General features: G+C 36.1%; 1 long non-coding RNA gene across 2 annotated transcripts in view; it reads left to right on the top strand.

The window, feature by feature from the left end:
• Positions 1-26190, top strand: part of LOC118017398 — a 230794-nt gene extending 204604 nt beyond the window's left edge. The window contains exons 6-9 of one of the 2 annotated variants that reach the window (XR_004681140.1): positions 1451-1526; positions 2093-2170; positions 2254-4368; positions 24989-26190. This is a non-coding gene — a long non-coding RNA (uncharacterized LOC118017398). The remainder of the gene's footprint in view (positions 1-1450; positions 1527-2092; positions 2171-2253; positions 4369-24988) is intronic. The other variant, XR_004681139.1, reaches the window with a different exon arrangement.
• Positions 26191-26439: the final 249 nt, after the last annotated feature.

Below are 26439 nucleotides of genomic sequence, written 5' to 3' on the forward strand. Positions count from 1 at the left end.
CTCCCTCTTCCCAATCTAATTATTTGGAGACCTTCAAGCTTTCCAGAAATATCTGCAATTAGTCAGATGGTGTCTAGGGCTTTGTTTAAAATTACAATAGAAAATTTATCAAGACCATTTTGTCTAATCTCTCTCATCATCTTCCCACGGGATTTTTTTCCCTCCTCTCTCTGGAGAGTTAGAAATGAGGTATCATGATTATTATATAATTACGGAGAATAATAACGATAATAATGCTTGAAGTTATTATTACACATTAAGAAGTGTGTAAAGATAACTTCTCAGATTTATAAAAGTTTTCTTCCAGAAGCTCAAACAATGAATAATTATTAACTTTACCACTTCCTTTTGCTGATAATGGTTACAGCCCTGGTTTTATAAACCAGGGGTCATGAGTTGATAGTTCACTAGAGTCTCAACCTATATCTGGTATCTAAATATAATGGCTGGTGCAAAACAGTTATTCGATAAATAGTGTTGCATGAGTTCTTAGATAAAGTAATAACGGGGAAATTTTTTGAGGTAAAGATAGATTATATTTCATTATAAATAATCTCTTTTCCTAATTGCTTTTGGATAGCTTATGGCTATGCAGCAGTATCTGATCAAGCAAAGGCTAAAAGAGAACACGACTTAGAATAGTTGTCTGAAGTAGCATTTAATATTTAGATTAATTTGGGGAAAATATACCTTTTTATGATTTTTGTGGTTGCTGCCAAATTGCTCTCCTTTTATTCAGTTTTTCCTTGATGTCTGCGAAGAGCATTTTGTTAAGTCTCTCCTGAGGAATAAATCAGAAATGTATGTGGATTCATGTTTTAAAATGAAAAAGAGCTATGTATATTTAAGCACTGTGTTTTTAAAAACTGTATAATTGCAATGCGCAGGAAAATTCGCAAAATCTGATTTTGTTTAATTACATTTCCTTTGTCCTCAGTAAACCTTCTATCAACTCTTTAAGTAGTAAAATTTAGTCTTAATTTCATCCCATTTTATTTTTCAGCTCATATCATAGTAGAAAAATTATGATTAGTGAATTGTACAGAAGTGAGCATCCAGAAAAGACAAAGTAGGAGAAGCAAGCACCTTGAAAAATTATATTCCTCCAAACTGGGACAAATTATAAAGGTTTTTGGGAGGGATGGTTTAAACAAAATGGTGAACAAATGCCAATTATGCTGATGTTTACTTTCTTTTCTCATAACTCCACTTTTGTCATCTGTCTTTTCTTACTTTGATATTTATAGATTTTTTCATTTGTGAAGAATTATGTTTAAAATTTTGGAACACAGAAAATAATTTAAAAGCACTGTCCTTGCCTTAATTGAAAGCTAGCACTTATCAGTTAAAAGGCATAAAGAGAATGAAAAAGAACATATCTTTTAATGTCAAATATTATAGATTATAAGAAATCTTGTGAAATTTTTTTCCCTGGTTCTTATTTAACCAGACTGCTCATCTAGTTCAACATCTACTTTCTCCATGCAAGGATTCAGAGCCACCCTTTGAAGTCCTTTTTCTTACACGTAAGTGCTATATATTAAACATTTTCCTTGTGAGTCTATATAATTTCTTCTAGTATCCCTTCCTAAATTAGAATAGATCTGAGGGTTCAGTTACTGGCTGAGGCACTATGATAAAGTGATTCCTTGTGTTTTGGAACCCGAGCTTCTGGTTAAAGTTGCATTTTCATGACTTTAGTTGAGTGAACTCAGCAAGTTCCTTAGCGTCTATACTTCAGCTTTCTGATTTAATACATGTGAACATTAAATGTGGATATACTATATAGATCATAAGATTAGTTTGAGGGCTAAATGATATTACTTATATATAAAACTATTAGATCCGTGCCTGGCACATAGTAAATATTCATTAAACATTAGCTATTATTATTATTCCTTTCTTCTAATAATGTAGAGTTATAGGGCTATATAGACATGTATTTAGAGGGCTTAATTAAATTAGGCTTTATCTTTGTATAATGGTATAAGGAGAAGTTACCATCCTAGCAGATGATATTTGAAAAGATATTTAATAAGCTCTCTCTAAGGTTGATAAGTTACCATCCTATGGTCTGTGTCCTATATTTTAGGATGAAGGAGATACTTTGAGTGGAAAAGGAGGAAGAAAAGAGATGAGTAAGGTTGAGCTATGCTCTGCTACATGGCAGGTGAGAAGAAAAGGGAGACCAGTGATTGGTAATTAAGACAAGTATTTTGGGAGAAGATTCATACTTAAATATTTTTTTCCTAGTGAAATACCGTGATCCATGTAATGTGGTGCTTCTCCTTTACCACAATGTTTTCAATAAAATGACAAGAATTATAATTTTTGGTAAAACTGGACTTCTAATGGAAAAGGTGGAAGGGGGATCACCTGGATGGCTCAGTCTGTTAAGTGTCTATCTTCACCTCAGGTCATGATCCCAGGGTCCAGGGATTGAGCCCCACGCTGGGTGCCCTGCGTTGGGCTCCCCACTCAATGGGGAGCCTGCTTCTTCCTCTCCCTCTGCCTCTTCTCCCCACTTGTGCTCTCTCTCTCTCTTGCTTTCTCTCTCTCAAATAAATAAAATCTTTTAAAAAAAGAAAAAAGGGGAAGGGGCTGAGCCTAAAGCCAAAACATACACTACTTGGGTTCCATATAAATTTTGTGGAAAGCCTGTCAGTCATGAAAAGCATTTGGCAATTCTATTTTTGGTGGGAGCAATTCAAGATATTAATGGTCTTGGTGGAGTGGCACGTTCTTTAAATTTGTCAAGACAATTCTATTTTATGAACTAGGAATGATTTCTTACAAAAATATGGATTTACAATAAATATGTAAAATTATGATTGCCAGAATTAATACTCAAGAAAAAATGTGGTCAACATCTTGTATTAATTATAATTTACCATTAATATTTCTTTTCCTGGGTTTACTTATTTCATTGACCTGTGAAGCTCACTAGTACACCTTGTTGTAGGAAAACAGAGGCTAACGTCTATCACATAATTTCTCACTCTATCCTATAATTGCCCATTTAGTCTTTTTCCCTCCTTTTTGGAGAACAGGAGTATGTTTTATTATTTTCTATTCTTATTGTAGGAGAGTGTCTTGCATAAAGTAAGTGCTTCACAAATGTTGGTAGAACGATTTTTAATAGTTGAAATCTTGATCCTGCTTGTGGACTATCAGTATTCCACAAGAGAAAATAATTGAAGTTGTTGAGTTAAACCTTGAATTACAAGACTCAGGAAGGCAGTTCCTATGGTTACAGAGGCATACTGGTCTATCTTTTGCTAGACTTTTCCATCAGGAACTCTAGAAGACCTGTGAAGCTGGAATACAGTTTTGGTTTATAATAGCTATTTCAGTTCTAAATTCTAGGAACAAGTCAAATTATAAAACAAAGATATCCAAAGAAAAATAAGGAACTCTCATGGTATACATAAAGAGTCCTGAAAATTTAACAAAAAATATCCAGAGAAAAGATTTATAATACCTTTATTCAAAATATCCATTTAGCCAAATTTTGGAACTTCTAGTATTTTTCATTGTATTTCTTTACCTCATGTCCCCTCCACCCTTCCCCCCCAAAAGAATACAAATACCCAAAAGGGGCCCAGGTTGACACAGGGACTAAAGAAGAATATATGTATAAAAATATATATCTTTTTTTTTAAATTTGTTTCTAATTTGATGACCTGATGACCTGTGTTTTCCATTTTATATAGCTGATTTAATTATCATATTATATTTTAAGTTCCAGGATATTTTGGACATTTACCACTTCCTTTCCCCTAAGGATGTCAAGATGAGATTGTGGATGAGGGTTATATTACACCACGTGGAAAATTTTGTGATTTGGAACGAGGGAGGCATGAAAACAGCACTACCTTACAACATTCTCTTCATCTTTCACTTCGTATCCTTGCAAATTCTGTCCTCTCCTTCAGGACTGACCTTCTCTGATGTGGACTGAATGTTTAATGTCCCCCCAGTAATTTATATTGAAGCCCCAGTGTGATGATATTAGGAAATGGGGGGTTGGGGAGGTAATTAGGTTTAGAGGAAGTCATGAGGGTAGAGTCCTCATGATGGAATTAATGTCCTTATAAATAGATACCAGATCTCTCCTCCAATCTTGTTCCCTCCCCCACCTTTTGAGGATGCTACAACAAGAAGGCAGCTGTCTGCAAGCCAGGAAGAGGACCCTCTTTAGAACCACACCATGGTAGCATCCTGACTTCAGACTTCTAAGCCTTCAGAACTGTGAGAAACAAATGTCTGCTGTTGAAGCCTCCTCAGTCTGCAGTATTTTGTTACAGCCTCCTGAACTTACACTCACCCATCTTTTCTCATCAAGCCAGTCTTCAGTGCCTACTTCAGGTATTATCTTTCTTTGTGTGTATGTATGTGTGTGTGTGTTAAAAAAATTGGGCAGACTCTATATTTAAACACAAGAATGTATTTTCAATGTAAATATGAGAATGTAAAAGTTGTGAGAAATTACAAAGTAAAATACGGAACCAACCCTTTCTGCCCTCACATATTTCTTACGCTGAGAGTGCTATCATTTTAGCAATACTAATTTTTTTTTTCAGTCCTTTTTCTGTGAATATGCCATCTCCAGTCCTTTTGATGTAGGAAAGATATTGGGGTTTGGAGTCCATGGCCAAGAAAGAATTCTTGAGACATCTTTGGTGCAAAAAGGTGGTTTTATTAAAGTATGGGGACAGGACCTGTGGGCAGAAGGAGCTGCACTTGGGTCATGAAGAGTGGCTGATTATATACTTCCAAGTTGGGAAGGGGTTAGGGACAGCCCAAGGTATTTTGAAAACAAGGTTTCTAGGATCCTGAGGGGGCCAGCTATTGTTAAGAAGAGGTCATTTATTACTGTTTAGTAAACGTTCAGTCATGAGACCCTTCAGATGTATATTGGTGGGTTATATGCTGGAGGATGATTGCTAACATATATCTTGGGGGGCGGATAGAGATAAAAGAAGTTTCCAAAGGAATGTTTATATGTTAAAGTAGACTCATGGAATCCTAGGAGTCAGGCTAAGATTGCCTCTTGGCCTGAGCAAAGTATTAGCATCGAGGCATCTGAGTTCCTAGAGGAATGTTACTCTGTCTGTTTCAAGGACTTGTCAATGGGCTGTAAGTAGTAAGGAAATTTAATTTTTCTTTTGTCTTTGTTTCCCACATCACTTTCAGTTACTCTTACTCTGTCCTACTGTCTGTGCATAGCCCTTTGTTATGTTCTGTTTCGCACTCAGAAGAGTCTTTACATTAAATTAATGAAGCTCAAACTCAGGAACGCTTATTTGCACAAGGTTCTTCCAAAATTCTGGGAGTGGCCTTGGCAATGTGTTCACATGATCATAATTTTATATATTTGCAATTGGGGGGGTGGTGGTTCTTGTCTTTTTAAAGTGTTTTCCAAATTGCGTAAGTTCTAAGACCCATAGTCTGACTATGCCCCTCCTTGAACTATATTTATTTAAGTGCATGACTATCTTCCCCACTAGAATGGAGGACGTTTTCTTGATTTTTTTGTTTTCCTATGCTACAAAATGTGCAGATTCATCAACTTGTTTATAGTGGGTGTGTAATAAAGTTAGGCTTGAATGAGCCTCAGTAGTATCGAGGATTACTTACAAGAGTCAGAGTTTTAATCAGGAGCAGGGAATGTAGGTACACCATAGCTTGGATGTTTTGTTTTCCCTTTTGTGTAATGTGTATTGGATAAATTTTAACGTGTCAGTTTTATCTTCCACTTACATATTAATCAACACATTCTATCTGGTATATTTTGCGTTTAATACATTAAGTAAGGAACCCAAAACCTCCGACTTATTACACTTCAAGAAGGCCAGATTTGTAGTTCCTCAATTTATGAGACTTCCTTTAAAGTAATAGTGTCTAATAAAACTTTATGAGATGGTGGAAAAGTTCTCCAATATCTGTGCTGTCCAATATGATAGCCACTAGCTACATATGGTGATTGAGCTTTTGAAGTATAGTGAGTGTGACTGAGCAGCTAAATTTTAAATTATATTTAATTGCAATTACTTTAAATATAAATAGCTACACATGGCTAGTGGCTACCATATTGGACAGTGCAGCTCTAGAGGATTATGAACAATGTGATCTACTTGGGAGGGTTTAATTAAATAAGTCAATACATGAGTTATAATTAAAGATGAAGGATCAAGTTTGGACAATATTACATCCACTCTGCCCACAGAATATTTGTAAACCATGTTAAGCTGCATGCAAACTTAAAAGGAAATCACACAGCAATGTGATGAATTGAAAAAGCAATTTCAAAGGAAATGTAAATAACATTCAGTTTTAAAAAGCTATACTAAAATGAAGATGGAAGGAAAAAAAAATCCCTTTCTCTCATTCTGCTGGAGAACAGAAGCAGAACAAAAGGGAGAGATTATGAAGGCCTATGGGTATGCCAGGAATCTCATTGTTTCAATGTGTGCAAATATTTTTGTGGGAAGGGAGAAGTAGGGGTAGTGACTATGAAAATACTGATTTGAAAAGGTATGAGCCAACAGGGACCTATGGTCTAAAACATTAGCACCACTGTAATCCCCAAAACCTCTGGAATTTGCAAATTGGATTATTTACTTTGCTAGCATGACAGGGGAAACATTTCAAATTATTTGTTTACTATAGTCAGCACTCCAAAGTTATCATTGTATGCTTTCTTGTTAAAAAAAAGAAAGAAAGAAAGAAAGAAACACAAACACATCACAAACCTCTCTTTATTGTAATTGTGTGTGACAGGTTATGAATGTAAATTCTTTGATAAGAAGATGAAAATATACCCCTGGGATGCAATTTAAATTATGTGTCCCTGAAATCCTCATTTTGTATTATTTTAGAAAGTACCTGCATCTGTCATTGCTGTTTATCATATATTTATCATGTTATTTCAGTGGTGATGGTGGGCTTCTTGTCTAGAAGATGAATTTCTTTCACATGCAGTACTTGCAACTTATTTTCACTTGTGCAGAGATTATTTGGTGATTTTTTGGGTACTTAAATGCTGCTCTTTAAAAAGATAAATATTTTAGCATGCATTTCTGGCTGCAAAAAAGAAAAAGGCAAACTTTGTTAAGTTATACTTTATTACATATTAATGGTATTTTCTTGTTTGATTCATTAAGCATTAGAAAAATCTCATTAGTTGGCTACTTATTTATGAAACTTCACAAAGTATATTCCAAAAAAGCTCATGAAATTGGTGTGGATGGGTTAAAAAAATAATTCAACATGTGCCTTGTTTCCTAAAGGAGAAAGAGCATGGGAATAGCCCTAATATGTGTTCAAAATTCCTTCTTAGTTTAGCTTGTGGAATAAAATAAGTGACACATGCATAGCATCAGGAGCCATGGAGAAGGAGCATCTAAGTTATCCAGCTGGAAGCAAGTTACCTGATGGGAGATTTCATTTGAGATTTGTTTGTGTTTTAAAGCCAAGCTTTCTGGGATGCCTGGCTGGCTCAGTCAGTAGAGCATACAACTCTTGATTTTGGGGTTGTGAGTTCAAGCCCCATGTTGGGTGTAGAGATTACTTAAAAATAAAATTAAAAAAATAAAACCAATCTTTCCTTTAAAAACCCATACGTGAATACTAAACAAAACCATAGCACTAGAACCTAACTTTTGCTAACACTTCAGTAAATTTTTTAAAGTATTTTTTGTGTCTTTAGGCTTATTTTATATATCTATAATGATACATTTTTAATACTTGTTTCACTTGACATTAAATGACTAGCATGCTTCAGATTGCTTTATGATATTTAGATACATTTTTTTACTGACTATATAATTATTAACAAAATCAATTATGACTGAATGACTAACTCAAAGATTCAAATAATTCAATTCAAAGTTTGTAGATTATTCAGAATCCTTACTGTTTGAAATTCCCCTGCTTATTACAATCTTCAATAAATTGTTTAATAAGACAAAGAAGACGAACTCAAATCAATAAAATTTTTTCTCGTATATAATCTAGTTGATTCTAGCTGTTTTAGAAGAGAAGCAAAACTAATTTAGGAAGCCACCCTTAAATTCTCAGACTAGGGGCACCTGGATGCCTCAGTCCCTTGAGCATCAGATGGTTTCGGATCAGGTCATGATCTCAGGGTGGTGGGATGGAGCTCTGCATCAGGGTCTGTGCTCAGCAGGGAGTCTGCCTGGGATTCTCTCTTGCCCTCTGCCCCTCCCCCAGCTCTCTCTCTCTCTCTCTAATAGCTAAATCTTTAAAAAGATTTCTCAGACTACACTTACCATGATGAACATTGAATAATGTATGAAATTGTCAAATCAACATGTTGTACATCTGAAACTCATATAACATTTTATGTCCCTTGTACTTCAATAAAAAAAAAAAAATTCTCAGACTCTCACTCATTGTGTTGCCCTCATTCTGAAGTCTTCAAGTAAATGGGAAGGACCTGAGAAGGTTAGTTGGCAGAAGAACAAAGGCGTTAGGCCTTGAGAAAGGGGGTAAAGAGACTCTCTCACCCTCTTAAGGGGGGAGTAGTGCTCAGGAAGAGAAGCAGGGAGCTGCTGGTCTCAAAGTTGCCCAGAAGATACCTACTTTTCTTGAAACAACAGCGCAAGGTGCCCACACTTTTCTTGAATAATCTAAATAGTTTTTGCCTCAGTAGGCTAGAGGAAAGCCAGAAGCCTGTTTAAGATCAGAGAAACCAAGGAAAAGAAGTAATTTCAAGATGTAAAAGGAAGTCAGTAGGATCAGACATACTAACAATGTTGAAGAAATGAAAGGAGAAAAACTTCGAGTAGATTTGGTAAGATTATCTTTTAAGGGCCTCCAAGAGAACAATTCTAGTAAAATTGTGAGAATAAAAAGTTCACATTATTAAGAAGGTAAGGAGTAGGTAAAGAGTGAAGGGAGGTAGAAGAATTCAGTGAAGAGGAAAAGACTGAATCTCTGAAGGGGGAAAATATAACAGCAAGTTGCTTCAGCAGTTGAGGACAAGTAAATTGAGTCAGGGGCGTTAGGTCAGTTTGTCTATCAGTGCAAAGAAGGAAGACACTTATGCAGATAAGGACACAGATTTGGGTGTCTATCTATAGATATATAGAGTGAGTTACTGAAATAGGAAAGGTAAAAGCTGGAGCTCAGAATACATGATCAGTGAAGGAGCCAATATAAGGTGAAGAGGTATACAGTGGGAGGCTTCGAGTGAAAATTTGTCTTCAACAGTATTTTGGGGCCTGGGAGAATTTTAAACAGGGGCATAAAAGGATGACAAGTAATATTCAGGATCGGGATGATACTTAATAGGAAAATGTACAGTGGGTCAAACCTTTATGGTTCTAAATATTCCTCCAAAGATGCTGAGCCCAAGCATAAAAGGTGAAACAAAAACTCAGGCGAGGTGGAGGAGTGAGAACTGATTTGTAGTGCTCTGATGAGCGGTCTAAGCAGCTTAGAATATACTGATAATCAGAGCACAAGATGCTTCACAGGTACCTTGCCACATCTCACATACTAAGAGGTAAGAAAGTTGAGGAATTTAAGGAATCTAAGCTCTAATCTTATTCTGTCGTGTATATAGATATCTATTATCTCCAGAGTTTTAAATATATATATTCTCACTTGAGAATGTAAGAGCATTGGCTTTGAATTCTGAGGTACCTGTATTGGAATTTTCGCTATCACTAATTAGGTAGTCATGTGATTTCATGAAGTGCAGCCTTAGCTTCCTTATGTGTAAAATAAAGATCATGCTGCACTGCTGGGTTTTTAGTATTAAAAGGAATATAGGGCACTTGGGTGGCTCAGTCGTTGAGCGTCTGCCTTCGGCTCAGGTCATGATCCCAGGGTTCTGGGATCAAGCCCTGCATGGGGGTTCCCTGCTCGGCGGGGAGCCTGATTCTCCCTCTCCCACTCCCCCTGCTTGTGTTCCTGTTCTCGCTATCTCTGTCTCTGTCAAATAAATAAAATCTTTAAAAAAAAAAATAAAAGGAATATAATGTTACTAATAATACTTGACATATAGGAGATTTTTAATCAGCTGTTTTGTGCTATTTTTATGGCAATATAAATGGAAAAAGTCTCAAAATCCTTAATATACTTTTGATAAATCTACCTGACCAAAATGTTGTTGACTAGTTTCAAAAACTGTTTTTTTTTTTTTTTCTACTTTTACATTCAATAAATGATACATTTGAGAGATTTCCTTTGGGTTTCACAGTAAATTGGCAAAGTAATGATTTTACATTTGGTTCTTTTCTTAATGTGTAATGGAAGTAAAATAACTTCCAGATTATTTCAAATGTGCTGAAAACATAAATAGCAATAGTTTGCCAGCTGCAAAATTGATGCTGAAGGTGCTTAAATGGCACACAGAATGTTTAATGCCCATAATCACAAGTCGATTCAGTGCTGCCACTTGGCTGAAAACATGAGTTAATGTTTTAAAGTAAGTAGAACTCAAGTAGCATCTCTCCCTTGAAGTAGTCTGCAGTGGGGGAGCTTTGAACAATCACATATTTTATATGATCTGTATCAGTTCTAGAGTCCCTTCTTGTGTTTTTCCCAATAACCCCACCCCATGTGAATTTTAAGGGTCATATACCTATAAGGTGCTTGACCAGCCTCTAGATGGCACTTGTGCATTCTTGATAATTCTATTGGTGGTTTATTTTCTCCATGAACAGACCTGTAGGTGACACAAAGACAGAGATCTTATTTTCTCCAGTGAATTAACACTTTATAGGCAAAATCTACATATTTCAAATATATGCTAGATCTTGAAATATCAACAGAGCTTTCCCCTTCCAGGATAAAAAATAAGCATTCATGGGAAAATCATTAAATTATAACGCTTGCCATTTTAGCTCTTCCATAAATTTTCTGGTATCTCTCAGATTAACTACAAAACAAACAAAACAAAACAAAAAAACTTTGTCTTAAATATTTCCTTTGGTTAGAAAGCATCGGTCAGCGTCTTTCTGTTTACATATCCTCAGTGGTACTCCAGAGTGCCATACTTGTCACCAAGCCTGTTGCATTAGGACTAACAACTTTGCTTTCATTTAGTTAATGAAATACTTAGATTATGCATATGAGCTGTTCCTGTTAATTTCATTATTGGTATCCAGACTGTGAACTTCATCTCTGCTTCTCCTATGCATCATCTTCCAAATAAAACCAGTAACGCCTCTTTCCCCTTATGATCTTAAAATACTGAAATCCAAAGAGAAATAATGAGTAGAAATCCATTATACAGACCATCCTATAATCAGCTTTTTGTCCCCTTTGTAACCAAACTAATGTGAATTTGTTCCTTGGTGAAGCACAGAAACTGCACCAGGTGAATTGTCGTACAAAGAAAACTTAATTTGCAGCAAATAAGATCACAGGGAATGGCTTCCAAAGCCGTGACTTCCCAAGCAAGGGTGGATGGGTTCCTTTTCTTTAGGGTTAGGATAAATATTTAGACAGGGAAGCCTGGTCATGGGACACAGAGGTGGGCATAAGGTTGCTAGCATGTGTCTTAAGGAAACATGCCTATGCACACATTTTATGTTATGTAAATGAGGCTTGTGCTCCTCGTTGGGTGGAAATTCTGGTATTATGATGAGGTAAAGGTAGTTGTTAGTCATTCTAGAGGTCACTCCATGGTCTACCTGAGCAGGGAAGGTGTGAGCCAGGGGTTAAGCTCAAACTGGTCTGGGTGGTCTGGGTAGTCTGGGTTGGCTAGAGGTCTTGTCAGGGCAGTCCCTATTGCTAGAGAGGCGGTTTTGTTCTCCATTTGCTAGAGTTAAAAGATAAGCTGGAAAGAAGAACTTAAGGAAAAATGTGGGACAAAGGTTGGTGAGTACAAGCAGGTGGGCAGTAAAGGTTCAGGTCTTGGGGTTTAGCTGATGACACCTCCATCCTTTCCTTTTATTTCCTTTCCTCAAATACAGATATAACTTAGGGTGGAGGAAATTAGTACTGAAGCTGTGTAAAAGTTTTTTTGTACAAATTTGCTTGCTTAACAAACTGTCTTCTTTTAATATGAAATATGAAATATGGAAACCTTTTAATATGCCCTTCTGCCTTTACTCTGGATCCTATTACTTGTCATTGCCTTAGGGACAGGGCAAAACCCAGCGTTCTTTTCTCTATCATTTATCTTCAGCTTCTGTCCTTTTAGTAGCTTTTGGTCTTAACATTCTCTAGTCTTTCTCATCCTAAACAACAACAAAGCAAGCTCTTCCTAAATCCCATCTTCCCCTTTCATTATGGTTTTATCTCTTTTCTTTCTAACGAAGTCATGGTGCCCCCAAAATAAGATACACTCTGGGTACCTGGGTGGCTTGGTGATCATACTACTCTTGATCTCAAGGTCGTGGATTCAAGCCCTGTGTTGGGCTCCACCCTGGACATGGAGCCTACTTAAAAACAAACAAAAAAATAAGATGCACTTGCTATCTCAAGTTCTCCACTTTCCATTAATTTTTAACCCGAGAAAGGCAGGTAGCAGAACAACAGAAATCTTATTTTAAAACACATTTTTTCTACCATATTGCATTTCCTTTGGGAACAATGTACTTCAATTTTGAAAAAATGCTCCATAGTTGATTTTCATGTGAGAATCACTATCTTAATGCAATGCCTCACAGTTAGCACTCATCATTCCCCAGGGTCTTCTCACTAAGATGGCTCCGGACCTGCAAATTCTATTGCCACTTTCCAGCCTTATCTTATTTGAGCTCCTTGAAGCCTTTGAACTTGCTGACCATGACTTTTTTTGCAATCTTTTCTTGCATAGACTTCCTATGCACCACTTCCTTGTTTTCCAGGTACTGCTAGTCCTGTTGTCCCTGCAGCCACTCTTCTCTCTATGCTCTCTCCTTGAAGGGTCCTGTGTATGGACAAATGTTTAGCTCTCATATGCACTGATAACTCTCAAACATCTCTCTCCAGGACATGTCTCTTTTCTGGGGCCTAGATAAGTATACATTTCTTCTTCATGTACCTGGCCACTTGGAAATGCATCCAAGTCCTGCTTAAATTTCAAATTCTTTAGCTTAAATATTTTAATTATTACCTGTCTATCCTTTCTACTAGTCTGTGAACTCTTTAAAAGCAGAAACTAGGTTATATTTATCCTAATATTCCCAGTAGCTTACACTGTGCTAAGTAAAGGATCAAATATTAGAAACCAATATATTTGGGCGCCTGGGTGGCTCAGTTGGTTAAGCGACTGCCTTCGGCTCGGGTCATGATCCTGGAGTCCCTGGATCGAGTCCCACATCAGGCTCCCTGCTCAGCAGGGAGTCTGCTTCTCCCTCTGACCCTCCTCCCTCTCATGCTCTCTGTCTCTCATTGTCTCTCTCACAAATAAATAAAATCTTAAAAAAGAAAGAAAGAAACCAATATATTTTACAGTCATCTTGTCTGTGAATACAGTCTACATAAACTCTGTAGCGAATGGTCAAATTAACACAAATCTTTTGTAGAATTCTTAATTAACAGATAAGTAACATGAGAGTGTTCATGTGGTAACTGATAAAGGAACAGTTTGATTGAATTTCTCTGGACATAGTAATGGGTTATAAACATTGAAAATATTTCCCTGCTCACCCAAAATATGAGAAAAGGGCCCTGTGACACATTCCCCCCTTGGTGCTGATCCATGATAACAATTGAGAGTACCAGCCTCTCCATTTCAGTATCAGGGAGCTCTCTATGGAGGAAGGAAAACTGAATGGAAACAATCACGGTCTATCTAATTAGGGGTCAGAAAACTCCAGCTGATCCTGGCAGGACAGATGGGGCCTGTGGCTTGTTTTTGTGGGGCTAGCAAGCTGAGAATCATCTTTATATTTTCTTTTTTTTTTTTTTAAGATTTTTATTTATTTATTTGACAGAGAGAGAGACACAGTGAGAGAGGGAACACAAGCAGGCGGAGTAAGAGAGGGAGAGGGAGAGGGAGAAGCAGGCTTCCCGCTGAACAGGAAGCTCAATGTGGGACTTGATCCCAGGACCCCGGGATCATGACCTGAGCCGAAGGCAGCCACTTAACGACTGAGCCACCCAGGCACCCTCATCTTTATATTTTCAAAGGGCTGTTAAAAAAGAAAAAAAAAAAGGAGGAGGAGGAGAGAAGAGGGAGAGGGACAGGTTCTCTGAGTTGGCCAAGTTCAGCAATGTCACGTTAGAGTTGTAATACCTTTATTTCAATCACAGCCTGAATCAAAATGATTGACCTAAGATGGATACATACCTGCTTATCAGCTCCATCAAGTAATTAAATTCATAACTTTTCCCTTAGATATCAGATATATCCCTGTATATTCTAGTATATTCTAGTCTTTCTCATACTGGACAAAAGTCAAAGACATTTTCATATTGAATAGGAATGGGGAAAGCATTTCTGTTTCTTAATAGTGTCTGTAGGGATGCAACTTGTTTAAGATAACTGAAAACATTAGAAAGTACATGATCAAACGAAGAGATAAAAAATCCACTATAAAATATGTTTTGGATTTTTACCAGCCATTCAATAATTAATTTTTTAAAAATTTTAACATTCACAGAATGTGTTTAATATACATTTTTTTAAAATTAATGATTTTAACAAATTAGAAATTGAGATTAAGTGAGCCAAGCTTCTTACGATGTCCTGAGGAATGTCGAAGCCCACATAGTACAGCTGAGGCTATGTTAGAGCAGACTTCATTCATGCCTGGATGACTTGGGTGAGGCTCAGGGGAGTGGCTTTGGGAAAGATTTACCTTTAGCAGCCTCCTCTGTTTTCTACCATAATTACCTTTTTTTTGCTGTGCATCAAGCCCCGATCTACATTTTCCCTCTGTATATTTACATGCTGGTTGTTGAAATACTAATTGAAGATTGTGGCACGAGAAGTCGCAGAGACATGTTATGGCAGATTCAGTACCTTTGGCTTTTCTCTTCCTAGGCTTTCCCCCATGGTCCCAGGACTAACATTCTGGACTGAAGAGCCGTATTTGATGACAACATACATGATTTGCAGAGGGAGGAGAAAGGGTTGCAGCATTCTTCCTTGTCCCCTTTTGCCTGGGGACCATATAGACCTGCAGGAACATCCCTGCTTTGTGATTTACTTGGATCACAATTTGAAAATGATTGCATTACAATGACAGACAAGTTGCATGAACTTAAATGTTGTTAAAAAGAACACCACAGGCTTGAAGTGGAATCACTTGGCCCCAGGATAGCAAACTGAGACTTGATCGCTGTTTCAACCTCTCCAGAAGTGGAATTTTAAGCCAATTAATCTGGAATTTTTCTGATCAGCACCAAGGGGGGAATGTGTCACAGGGCCCTTTTCATTCCCCAACGGAAGGTGGGGAAATGCATCTAATAAGATCCCCGCACTTCCTCCTAAGGAAAGTAACCTTGCTTGAAACAATACTCTCTTTTCTTTTGTTAAAAACTTCTTGCCCTGCCCTGCTTCCTATAAAAACCTTCCATTTTGTACTACTCCTCAGAACTCTCCTCCACTTGCTAGATGGGATGGTACCTGATACATGAATGGCTTATTAAAGCCAATTAGATCTTCAAATTTACTCAGTTGAATTTTTGTTTTTTAACAATGTAAAGAACGCACCAAAGACTAGTATCCAGGTTTAGAATTATGACAATGGCACCAAAAATTGGAGCTCAAAACTGAATTAAAAGTAAATATAGGTTTCAGTCTGGGAATACTCAGGGCAGATATGTTATGTCCAGAACAACTGTAAATGAAGCTCACTGAATTGAAATAATGACAAAATGAAACCTATTTGATTGACCAGAGTTTTGTTAGATAGGAAGTACTCAAAAAGATTAGTTGTGGTTTTATGAAAGGGAGAGCAAAGCATATCAACTGAGGTCATAATAATTTCACTAGGAGTATAAGGGATAGAAGAATATGAATTAAAATATGACACATGTCTGTATAAAACTTCAGACCCATAAGAAGACACTCACCATGAATTTCTAGATTATAGGCAGAAATTTGTGGAATAGATTTATTTACCTAGATCAGGAATAAGTTGGTCATAGTAAAGGATTACATAGGATATTTGAAATAATAGAACTTCCCACCACAAACCACACTGCAATTGCTCACCTAACACCTCTCTGGAAAAGATGGTTTACACTTAGCAATTGATCACATACAAAATAATAGTTGAATTGTTGAATAAATAATATTTATTCAAAATAATAGTTGAATGTAGTCTGAATGACTCTAAGTTTGGTCTTACTGCCTGGTAAAGATCTTTAGCACTCTGAGTGTGAAATAAAGTAATTTACAAAGCTTTAGCAAACAAGATTCCTTTCCAAGGTTGATGGGAAGGTTACAAAAATCCTAGAAGGGCTTTGAAAATCACAGACTCAAATAGAAAATTCATGAAAGCTGAGACCAAACCAAATTAAATAGGCCCAACTCAACTCAGCATTATAAAAGATTTTCCAAAATACTTCTCAAGTGAAATACACAGGCAGCAACTTCGTTTGTATACAAAATCACTCAGGTGCCTCTGGAAATCAGTTACTGTGAAGTGCAAAGCTAAATCTCCAATTCATACATATATTATTTGAAAATTATGAATAGGATGGCCAAGTGGGGTATAATAATAAAATAAATCTAGAGTTAGAGAAAATGAGTGAGGCTTTTCAGTTACTTTAACCACTTGTTATATGTGCATATAGCATATGTATCCCTAAATAGTGATAGTCAGATAAAGTCTTATTAATTTCCTTCATCAGAAAATATATATATATATCCCTGTATAATAGATTCACTTATTCGAAATAATTGAATTTTGTTATCTTTTCTACACTGAAATTGTTTTTGGAAAAAAAAAAGAATTTATAGAGATGGTGAGGAATGGTGGTGATGGCTGAGAATAGAGGAAAAGCAATAGAGGAAATATTTATGGCGAGGACCTAATTACATAATCACCACATCAGAGAAAATTAGTGCTGGAAAAGTTTTCAGAAATGTCAGCTTGTCTGTCTTTGTCTTTAGGCAAACTAAGCTGGAAAAACCATCCTACACTCCTTTTAAAGGCTAGCAGATAAAAAGATTTTCCAAGCTTATATATATTCAAGGCTTAACAGACCCCTCTGTCAGCAGATCCTTCCAGATATCTAACTGAAATCCCATAAGCTTTAATTTAAGTCTATTTGTTCCAGTTAGAACACAGAGAAAATAACTTGCTATAATGACCTGTAATAAGAAACTTTTAGTACAATTCCTAAAAAACAACAAGGAATAGTCTCAAACTGGAACTGTCACTCCTTTATCTTAATCCATATATTTTTTTTTTTGTTCAATCTTTAACTCTTTTCTGCAAAAGCACCATCATGAAATTCTATCATATTTTTAAAAGACATAATTTTAAAGACTGTGATAGAGATTTTTGATGATGGTAGCATCACTGTACAGAGAACAAATATACACATTTCAGCATAATGTATAAATCAAAATAAGCTTCTTGAGAGACATAAACTAATCCACTTAAGAGTCTTGTGCTTGTGTACTCTTTCTCTCTCTATTCCTTTCTTTTTGAGACATGATTGTTTAGCTTCAGTTCCTAATTGTTTTCTGAAACATTAAGTCTTTAAGAGAAAAAAACCAGAATGACTAGCATATTTATCATGCTATTTATGATTGCATGGGACAGATCATTTTAATTCTGCTGGCATCACTTCAATTTTATGGAAAGGAAACAGATTCAACCCTAAAAATTGCAACACTTTGCAGAAATTTAGCACTTACTTCCTCATTCTTTTTTTTTTTTTTTTTTACTTATTTATTTATACATTTATTTTTGTGACTTTCAAACAGGTTGATTTTATCTTTTGCATTTGGAAACTTAAGATCATTAAAACATCACCGATTTTTGAGAGAGGGACTAAGAGTTATAAATCTCCTTATCTTTTGAGACTCATTAACTTGACTGTGTTTTTGATTTATAAGATTATGTTACAACTTGTTTGGGGCGCCTGAGTGGTTCAGTTGGTTAAGCGACTGCCTTCGGCTCAGGTCATGATCCTGGAGTCCCAGGATCGAGTCCCGCATCGGGCTCCCTGCTCGGCAGGGAGTCTGCTTCTCCCTCTGACCTGACCCTTCCCCTCTCATGCTCTCTCTCTCTCTCTCATTCTCACTCTCAAATAAATAAATAAAATCTTAAAAAAAAAAAAAAAAGATTATGTTACAACTTGTTTGGAGTAGGTTAGGATTTGGGCTGTTCCCCCAAGAAATTATATTTTAAAGAGGACTGGACATAGAATTTCACTATGAGGATTATAATACTTATTTGCATATTTGGTTATTTTCCCTTGCCTTTTTTAGGATTTTTCTATTTTTTTTAAGAGAAAAAATAGTAACTGAAACATTATACCAGTATGAGGAAATGTCTTCTACTATGTCTTATGATCTTCACATTTAGAAAACAATCTGTTTTATTCTCAGGATTGTATTCTGGTAGTTGAAATTTTGAAAAGAGCTATAAATAAAGAAAAGAAAAATCAGATTTCTATTTTGAAGAAGTTTCTATTTTGAAGGGTTTCTATTTTGCAGAAGAATGGGATACAAGGAATTTTAACATATGTTTTCATATACTTGAAAGCATTCTGGATCCTCCTGATAAGCAGTTGTCATTGAATTCTTGATAAGGAAGGGCACCTGCTCATTGACTGCTCTGAAGTTACATAAGGTAATATCTTTAAAGGCTTATTGATGTAAGAATAGGAAACAGTGACATTTGACTCCATGGAAATTTATGTTACTCCAGAAACTTCTTTTTTTTTAAGCATTTTTATGGTAGAAGAAAACCATGCTCATTATGGAACAGTCACTAAACTCTTTGTGGTGTCATCATCTGCTTACAGTCCTTAGGCCTGATTGTTGAGACTGACTCCAAAATGCCAGATGCCTTCTTCCCTCCCTTTCATTATCCCTCATCACAATTTGGGTTCTTACCAACAGACACAATTTGCTTTAAGTCCTTTTAAGTCCATTGGGCCTATATACAATTGTGGACATAGTTTGAATACTTTCCCAAAGAGGCTACTCTACTTTCCTGTAAGTCAAGGGCATAGTTAGGGACTCTGGAAAGAAGTGGGTTTATATAATTCCACAAATCCCAAAGTCCTGTCTAGTCATAGACTCAAGCTTTACATCAATCTCCAGTTTTGCTCTATTTCCATGCATATAGAAAGATAGTAATCGCATGTGATTTGATCTGGCTATTAATATATAAGTGGAAAATATAGTATATCACTTCTAGGGTGGACACATTTAAGAAATGGCAGGGGAAACTCCATTTTTCTTCCCTCCGGGGTTGACTTAGCTATAGAACCAGATGGTTTTAAAACTTTCAAGTAACATTAATGGGAGGAAGTACTGATGTTGTGTGGCTAAACGCCTGGCACCATTTTTATTCTAGTCTTTATCCGACCTACTAATTACCAGGATGGTTCAGTTTTTTTCTGGTAGGGTAAGAGCATCCATTTGAGGTTTGAATTTCCTCTAAGTATTGATTTTAGAATTTTTATTTCTCCATATTTATGGTTTTGGGTTTTTACCTCTGTACTGTCAGTGATAGTAAGTATTTCAACCAGTGTATTCACCATGAACCTTAGGGAGGCTGCTATTGAGCTCTCTGACTTACATGGGAGGAAATATTTGATTCCGTTTCCTGACAAACTGGATGAGATTTCTCTTATGATGAGCATTCACACTGCCAATGAACATGCCATATGTTTAGACACATGGTTTTATTTTTACGATCTTTAAAACTTAATTTATTTTATGTAGCCCATGGCTGAGATAATCATTTATAGGTTTCTGAGTACCAGGATTGGTGTCAGGTTTGAAAGTGCTCTGCTTTGGGCAGGAATGAAAGTATTGCTTCACTGTAAGGCATGCATTCAGAGAAGCATATGTATTATTATTAATAGGAGATTTAGCAAGTTCATTTTTTATTAGCACTTGGTGGTGGTGTACAATATTATATAGGATAGATGTAAGGGACATGTTACCTACATATTGATTTAGAGAGACAGCATTATGGATTACATTATAGTTAGCCATCCTATGCATTGTTGCTCCATGACACTTTTAAAATGCATGTTGTGGATTGAGCTAAAAAGAGAGAGAGAGAGAAAAGAAAGATTATTTTCCCCTTGTTTTAACCCTGATCATTTCTATGTTAGAGTATTATAAGGACAAATGAATAAGCTAGTGAAGCTAGGGAAAAAAATAATTAAAATGAATTAATATTCAATCTCTGTTCATTAATGTTTTTTGTTAAAGGATTTATAAAACCCCATTTGGGTGTCTTGAGGATGAAATTTATTTTCTCTCTTACTGTCAGATAAATTAAAAGAATTCTTTGTTCCAAAAGGTCAGAACAAGCATAAGGCCCACTATACTAGCTCATGGTTCCAAAACAATAGACATATGGAGATGCTACTATTGCTAGCCAATATCCTGGAGATGAACCAATGAGCAAGACACAGTCTTCCCTTTGAGACTCCAGTGATTACTTGGGTTAACAAAGAACACCAGAAGGCCAAAATATTTTAGTGATGCTAGTGAAGCACCAGGCAAAAAATTTTAAAAGATGAGACCTTAGAACATTTAATGATTATTGTACATATCAGAGTGTTTCAAAAGAATTTAGCTAGTGCAAAATGCTATTGGGTAACATGATTAGAGGTTTTAAATCTGGTATTAAAGAAGAACTAGGGGTTGAGACTCATTTTTCCTAGTTCTACAGAAAAGATAAATGGTTCCTAAATTTTGTAAATACTATGTAATTTTCAATGGATCCCACTAACAGTCCTTCTCATTTTGTCCCTAAAATATTTGCCAAATAAAGCATCTAGGGAAGATTCTCTCCCTTCGTCCTTACCTGGTCTATGGCTTCTAAAGAATTTTGCTGATTATCATTAATTATTTTATATTTATTAACTCAATAGGCATGGCCTGAGAGGTCATATGAGTATGGTTATTTCACTTCAAAAAGGACGACCCTCTCTTCCAAGTGAAGTATAGAGCAATTTGTTGGTTGGATATCCCAAATTATACTGCTTGCTTGGCACTAGTCTGATCTTGAATATTCAGGATACTATTTACCCAAGGCTCAGGCAGGCTTTAGGGGTAGCTTTTACTCTCATTGCATTCTTCATCACCTCATGGAAACAACTACTGGGAAAAGAAATCCTCATATTGTTTTCTAAACTCTACCTTTGTGGCCATCAGTTAGTGATAGGAGGGCTGCAGTTACCGGTACAGACCCATTTGCTGCTCATGGAAAATCTGCACCTCATTTGGTAATGCAGTAATTAGAACTGGTAAGAACAGTCTTCTAATCCAAAGTTAAGTTTTCAAAGGGGTTAAAAAGGTATGTTTTGTTATCCTTTCTTTAAAATGTGTTTCTTAATAAGCTGATACTACTTTTTGAATAGTAGACACATAATTGTCTATTATAACCTTATCAGCTTGAATTTGATTTGTTCAGAAACAATCTACCCTGCTTCTAAAACAGAGCCAATTACCTTTGATAGACATTTCCCTGCTTTTAACAGGTTTGTAAAAGACAAAGCCATAAAATAAATTATCTCATTTGGTTACTTTGGTGTTCTTTCATACCCAGTCTATCTAGAAGTTATTTTGCTCACAAGTAGGCATTCTGTGTAGTATAGGTTACAGAGTTTATTTTGCCCGAGGCAGTTGTTTATAATTACTACATTTTTTTCAAAATAAAATAATTTACTTTATGTTCCATGGAGTGAAGCTTGGACACTTGACCTCTAATGTGTTTGCGCACTGGGCTGTATTTAATATACCCATCCATAGAAAACATGTGACAACATCACTATGGAGCAAAGATAGGATGGCCTTCTATTTTGATGACTGTCTCTATGGGACACCTCAGCTTCTACAAAATGATTTTACTTCAAAATTTTGTTTGGTAAGAAAGATATATTTATGCTCAAATGGCAGCATGGATTAGTTACCCTGCAGGCTTCTTTTGCCAAGAATACAATCTCAAGCTCTGTCACTCATTTTTCAAAACATTATTTGATGGTAAAAATATTCAAGGAGGATTGCTTAAATGTCAAGCATTTTTATAGATAATATAGATTATATCCCTAGAAGAAGTTAAAACAGCAGAAAGCAGGCTGTCTAGTTCATTAGCATCTTTTGGAGGAGGTCACTGAGAAGAGAGGACTGGTGGTTTACCTGTGAGCTGAATCTGGCAATCAGAGCCTCCTCATCCCACCTGTCCTTGGAATGTATGTCAGCCCACCACTCTCCCACTAGGAGAGTTTCAAGTTCACAGCCTTGAGAGTAAGGTGTTGAGACCATCTGGACTAAATATGTGACAGAACCCAGTTAAGGCCTCTTTATAAACTTAAGATTCTGGCAGGCCAGTGCAGATATCTATTAGTCTTGCGGCTGCCCCAAACAAATCTTATATGTAAGTTCCCTTGCTTATTAAACCTGCCACCTACCGATCTGAATCACCTCTTTTTTCAGTCTCTACTTGCCCTCCATGAATGGAGGTCAATTTCAAATTTCACCTGGGAAGCTCCTGATTTTTCAAAACAACAGCAACTATTTGCAAAACTGCTTCTCCTGAATTGTTGTTTTGAATTGGGCACTGGTATGATGCCATCGGCCTATACTGAGGATTGAAGTTGTCATTATGCTTATTTTATCACTGTTGTGAAGAGTACTATTTATTTCATCACACAATGGCCTTTTTACCAGGAGCCCTGGAAGAAATTACTGTCTGATCTTACCATCAAGGTGAATTATTCTTCTTCTGAGCACTTGATTTATTTTCTGTATTTTATTTTATTTTAGATTTTATTCATTTGACAGAGAGAGGGGGGAGAGAGAGGGAGGGGGGAAGAGAGAGGGAGTGCAAAAGCAGGGGGAGCTGGAGAGGGAGAAGCAGGCTCCCTGCTGAGCAGGAAGCCCCCCCCCCAGCCACTTGGGGCTGGATCCCAGGACCCCGGGATCATGACTGAGCCACCCACGCACCCCTATTCTCTATTTTAAATTGTGAATTATACAACTGATAATTACATCTTCTCAAATAGGATTGAATTTTTCTTTTTTCTCACAAAATATCTTTGTTGTTATTTACTATGAGCAAAGTGCTATGATGAGTGCTCAAGTTTTTCAGTGGGAATCACCTTGATAATATTAGCTAGTATTTATTAATTCCTTCCTAGGTTGCAGCAATGTTCTAAGCAGTCTTAACTATTATTATCACTAATTTATAGATGAGGAAACTGAGATGCTAAGAGATTTGAAGAGACTAAGAAACTTGCCCAAAGACACAAAGCTAATAAGTATAAAAGGTCAGTCAAGTCCAGATAGTCTTACTGTCTTAGCTACTACACTATGCTGCCCCTCAATATAAGTGGAAAAGTTATTTGTTTGACATTTTATCTTATTTCATCTTATCTCATCCTATCTTATTTTACCTACAAAATTCAGAACTATGCACTTAGGCTTCAATCATTAAATACCATTTTACAGTTTGGAGCAATATGTAGTAGGCACTTGGTAAGTGTTAATGTACTTACCTGGAGAATGTTCAGGCACAAAAGGAAAAGGTCTATGGACACCCTATATCCAAGGGTTTATAAAGTTATTATTCTATTGCTATAACTTCTGTAGGCCTAAAACAAAGTATTATATCATAACCATAGGTCAAATTGAGGCAGAAGATAGGTTGGCTGATTTAGGGAATTGGAAATAAGTAGAAAACAACAGCTATCAAAAGAAGTCTTCAAAAGGGTGTCCTTTGGGGTGCCTGGGTGGCTCAGTTGTTAAGCGTCCACTCTTGATTTTGGCTCAGGTCACCATCTCAGGGTCCTGAGGTAGGGCTCTGTGCTCAATGGAGACTCTGCTTCTCTCCTTCTCCCTCTGCCCCCACCCTTTCATGCTCACATTCTGCTCTCTCTTTCTCTCCCCATTTCTCTCAAATAAATAAACAAGTCTTTAAAAAAAGGGAGTGTCCTTTGATTGATATATGTTACTTGTAAAAAGGTTTCTTCTATATTTGAAAAAGAGAAAATAAGCAATTCTCTACCCATGATAAGTGCTCAGAGTATTTTTAATTTACTAAGGAAAAGAGGACAGAAAGTTCAGAAAGGAGTTTTCTGGCTACAGTGATACATATCTCCTGTATCATAACCCTTTATTCTTTCAGATAGCTTAATCTTGAATGTACTCATTTTATTTTTCAGAAAAGTTTGGGCTATGGATTAAGGGACTTTGGTTGTTTGGTAATTGCACACGTTATACAGCTCTAATAGCCTTCATAAATGTTGTGATGAGTTAATTTTATAGGAACAAATACTAGAAGATTATTATTTTATTTCTCCCGCTCTCAGAGTTAAAAAGGTTGAGTCTGAGACTGTTAAAATATCTGCAGAAATTTGAAATATAAACTTCTACAAGTTTTAAGCTTGCACTCATATGAAAACCAAAAGCTAATTAGTAACAGGAGGCTAGCAGCTGATTAGTGTTCGACCAAAATGCATCAGAAGTAGAGTACTCCCACATCAGTGCTTTTTAGAGTAAGCATTTGAGTAATTTAAATATGTTTAAAGCTGAGAGCTGGCCTAGATCATATGCAATCCAGGTTTGTATTTAGTATATTTCTTTGAGAAGTCTTTCCCAGACAATATGGAGCAATCAGAATGGGAAGGAGTTTTGCTCCCTGGGATCCTTATCCAAAAGGTAATTGCAGGAAGACAAATAAAACTCCATTACTCTTCCTCGGAGTTCAATTCTATGAATCTCTGAACCCAGAAACTCAATGATAGGCTTTCTTTTATTTCAATGCACTCATCATGTAAAAGGAAAAAACATTACATCTCTGAGAATATATTAACATATTATTAATTTTATTTACCTAATATTTTCTGAATGCTCTATCTGTCCTAGGTACTACTCTAAGTTGAGATCTTATCTCTAAGATCTTGAGATGCATCACTGAACAGAAGCGATAAACATCCTTCCTTCATGGTACTCACCCTGTAAAGTAAGTTATTTAACACTTTGTAATAATATGGCTACAATTGGACTGAAGAGTATTATGAAGAATGTTTTTTTCTAAGCTAAGTAATTACATAAAAAAATACACAAAATTATTTCTAACTTTGTAAGAATAAAATAATATGAACTAGATGATATTTAAGTTTCCTTTTCCCAACAATAGCAGGGTGTAATAATTCAGTTTCCCAATATAGCTCCTGAATTCTGTTTCCACACTGTAAGCTTCAAGTTTACAGGATTTTTTGTAATTATTTATAATTCTCTGTATGTCATATTCTCTCTGGGTCTGTCCTTTCCCCCCTCTTCCTGGCACTCAATTAATATATTTCTCCCACTTTGCCTCCCCTTTATCTTGTTAATGATTATCATTTTTCAGTACCCATCTCAGACTTCAGTTTCTCCAGGAAAACTTCCCAGTCCTCAGTATTCCTTATCACATCTTGGTTACTTGTCACTCTCCTAATAGGTCTAGGGACTAAATTTAAATTTGTATTATCAGGACTAAACACAATACCTGGCACATGGTACATACTCAGATATGGTTTCAAGATGGACTTTGACCGACTGATAGAATAATTCACGTCTGATATTCAGATCCTGCCAAAATTTGAATTCTGCCCATACTTTCAGCTTACCTTTTCAGTTGCTCCATGCATAATCAATCAATCTGGCACAACCAAACTATTCTGTTTGCAAGTCCCTGAATATGGCATTTATACCTTTGCCTGTTTGCCACCAAAGCATATCCAACAACATTCTACCCATGTGTCAAATCTCAAATCCAATTCCACTGATTCCATGAAGTCTTCTGAGACTCTTTGAATTTAGGTAGCTCTTAGTGATAGTGTGACTTGTAGACAATTAAAATAAATGATGAAAAATAAAAATGAGACTCGGTTATGAATGTGTATCCTCATGGAAAGGCCATCAGACTGTGAAAGCCTTTGCTTGCAAACATTTTGGTTGTGTGGTTTATCTTACATTATAAACACTATACAAAGGAATTTTTTAAATCCTTGATGGTTGTGGAGACTTTAAGGAATAGTTATTATTGAAAATAGAAAAGAAAACGCAGAGATTCATGCTCATTTCTTTTTTATCTCACTCACGTTCTACTTTATTGTGAAAGGTGATAGAGTCAACATAGTTTTAGAAGGTTCCTAAGATATTGGTGAAATAGTATGTTTTAAAATAAAATGATAAAAAATTAAAAAGGTTTTGAGTTTATTTGTATAAAATTAGTGAACCTGTCTCATAATTTAAATTAACCATACAGAAAACTTCACTAGATAGCAATTTTAGGAATGAGTGACAGTGATAATAGATTTTTAATCTAATTG

This window comes from Mirounga leonina, unplaced genomic scaffold, assembly GCF_011800145.1.
Source record: "Mirounga leonina isolate KUSES-001 unplaced genomic scaffold, KU_Mleo_1.0 Mir_169, whole genome shotgun sequence".
Classification (NCBI taxonomy): Eukaryota; Metazoa; Chordata; class Mammalia; order Carnivora; family Phocidae; genus Mirounga; species Mirounga leonina.